This window comes from Nannospalax galili, unplaced genomic scaffold, assembly GCF_000622305.1.
Source record: "Nannospalax galili isolate Female #2095 unplaced genomic scaffold, S.galili_v1.0 scaffold567, whole genome shotgun sequence".
In the NCBI taxonomy this organism is placed as follows: Eukaryota; Metazoa; Chordata; class Mammalia; order Rodentia; family Spalacidae; genus Nannospalax; species Nannospalax galili.
Window position 1 is genome coordinate 14,043 of NW_008357638.1, and position 3,205 is coordinate 17,247.

A 3,205-nucleotide genomic window follows, 5' to 3' on the forward strand; every position below is an offset into this window, starting at 1 on the left:
CCAGTGTGGGAGTGTATATGAGTCACAAAAGATGAGTGTTTTCTTTGGCAAATTTTAGTCCTCAGAGATAAGAATAACGTCCCAATAGGTTTTCCTGGTTTATGTTGTAAAAATGCTGTTTCTAGTTTTAGGAGTGCCTGGGCAGCATATTCCAAATCTGTGTAGTTATTTAAAGGTTGAGGAAAAAGCATGAAGCTCTGGATGATAGCATAAAGTTCTGAATACTGGGCAGAAGCAGCAACAGGCATTTCCCAAGTATGAGAAGCGTTTTGTTTTGTTTGAAGTTGGTATAAAATAGCTGCGGCCTTTCCTTTGTTAGTCCCATCTGTAAACAGGATGTCTGCCCTGGGAGAGGAGAGGGGGAAGTAATAGTGGGAAAGATAAACTTACTAATTTGAAATAATCTTAAAAGTTTCCAGGATGGATAATGAATACCAATATCTCCAGCATAGTTTGCAAAGGCAAGTTGCCATGAAGGGGAAATTGAAGCTACATAATCAATTTATTTCCAAGTAAGGGGTAAAATTATTTTATCAGGGTCTTTCCCAAAACCATGAAGAGTCCGTAAATGGGCTCTCTGAATTAAAAGAATTACCATAGAATAATGTGTTATTTTTTTATTAAGATGATGAGGGAGGTGAATAAATTTTAATGGACAATTAGGCTCTTGAAATATAATAGCTAATGGTTGTTCTATATTTGGAATTATAAGAATCTGAATATCCTTTTGAGGATTAACTCTATTCACTCTTATTTGATGAAGGGCTTTATTTACCCCTTACTAGACTTGTTTAGCACCTGTACATAAATGTCTAAAAGAGTTAAGATCTGAATCCCCATCTAATAGACCGAAAAGAGGACTTAATTGTATGGTAGTAAGATGAAGAGAAAGCCTACACCAGTTTAAGTGTCCCATAAATTGTTGTAATTGATTTAAAGTACAAGGATCTGGCAACTCTATTTTTGGGGTGGTAGGGTATAATTGATTATCTAAGATGACATATCCCAAATAAGTATAAGGCCCATGTTTTTGAATTTTTTCTGAGGAAATATAAAGTCCATATTTTGTTAAAATAGTCATTAATTTAGTAAGCATAACTTCTAAAAGTTGAATAGAAGGGTGACTAAGGAGAATGTCATCCATGTAATCAACAACAAGAACAGTAGGGAATTTCTTAAGTATTGGACTAATTATTTTATGCACATAAAATTGGCATATAGTAGGACTACTTTTCATTCCCTGAGGTAGGACTTTCCATTGATATCTCTGCATGGGTACAGAGTGATTGTTGACAGGGATAGTGAAAGCAAAACGCTCCCTATCCTCAGGATGTAAAGGAATAGAAAAGAAACAGTCCTTTATATCAATTATTATAACAGCATGTCCTGCAGGCACAGCTGCAGGAGATGGGAGGCCAGGCTGTAGCAATCCCATCTTCTTCATAGTCGCATTGATTTTTCTTAAGTCTTGTAAAAATCTCCATTTTCCATGAGTTTTCTTTTGTATTACAAATATAGGCGTGTTCCAGGGACTGTTAGAGGGCTCTAAGTGCCCTTTATCTGATTGTTCTGCATAGGACCCTGTAAATGAGGTAATTCATTACTAGAAATAGACCGTGGTAGGGGGTAGGGGATGGAAAGACTGGAGTAAGGAAATTGTTTCTCCTACCCCGGGGGGGGGCTTTTTTGTGCCCCAATGTGATGGCCAGTCCTCATGTCTAATAATTGATTGATCAGCCCCTGTAGATTGATCAGTCCCTGTATCTAACAGACCCTTTACAGCAATTCCCTGTACTATTGGGGTCATTGTAGGCTTAAGGTCAGATGTTACAGGGCAAATCCATAATGCCCGGGGGCGGGGTTACTCCCACTGAGGCTCTTGGTTGTGGGGCTGAGGGATGCCCCATCTCTCGTTTAAAGTTTTGTTATTTTTATTGAAGTTAGAACGGCAATCTCTAGCCCAATGGAAACCTTTTTGACATTTAGGGCATTTTTTATTTGGTTTCAGTCTCAAGCCTGAAGGTAGGGGATCAGGTATAGGCTTGCAACCTATGAGAGGGCATTGTCTCACAAAGTGACCCATTTTTCCACATTTAAAGCATGGATCTTTCATTTGGGCAGCAAAAGCTTCTGCCAATGCAGTTGCCATCACGCTAACCTGTGCTGAAACTGTGCCTATGTCCTGAGTAGCTGTTACCCAGGAAGACAAATCTTGATTTTTTTACTGGAGCAATTGCTGCTTTATATTCTTGAGTTGAGCCATCATAAGCAAGTTGTTTTATTAAAATCTGGGCAGCTTCTATGTGAGGAACCTTAGCCTCTACTGCTCGCCAGACCCTAGCTAAGAATTCAGCCCATTGCTCCTGTGGCTTTTGTTTGAGATCAGCTAAGCTAGCTCTCGCTGTCTCACCATCCAGTATGGATCTCCAGGCTCTCAAGGCACAGAGGCACACCTGATTAAAATATTGAGCCAGTTAAACCTTTTGTGCCTCAGCATCAGCATATCGACCTTCACCCTTAAGCATGTCAGCTGTCACATCAACATTAGCTTGAGTGTTTCTTGCTGCTTGTGCAGTGCATTCATCATAGTACTTAGACTCAAAAAGTAGCCATTGTCCCGGGGACAGGGCAGCCTGGGTGAGGTGTTTAAAGTCCCAAGCAGTGATTAATTTATGGCTAAGCTGATCAAAGATGGCCATGGTAAAAGGACCATGCATACCATTTCCCATCACTGCCTTGCGCATTGCTTTCAGCGTTTCAAAGCCAAAAGGACTATGCATTCTAAGTTCAGGGTTGTCAGCTGCTGCACAGCCAGCTGGAATGTGAACTGGAAAGAACTGAGGGGATGGACATGACAAGGGAGTGTCTCCTGTGAGCAGATTTTGAAACGTGGGAAGGAGAGACTCAGGGTCAGAAGCAGAGAGCAAGGTATAAGAAACATATGCCATGGGGAATGCCGAGGGAGAAGGAAACATGGGGAGACATCCCAAAGTGGGGCCAACTCCCCCTTTCTAATAGAATTAGAGGCAGATGGTTGCATTCTCAGAGGCTGTGCCACAGCAGGAGGGAGCGCTGGCAGCTTCACAGCACCCAGAGGAGGTGCTGGCAGCTGAGTAGCAGCCTGAGAGGGTTCCTGCTGTTGGGCTGTTGTGGGGGGAGGACTGTCAGGGGGGGGGAGCAGAGGGGGAGGGGGCTGGGCCGCAGA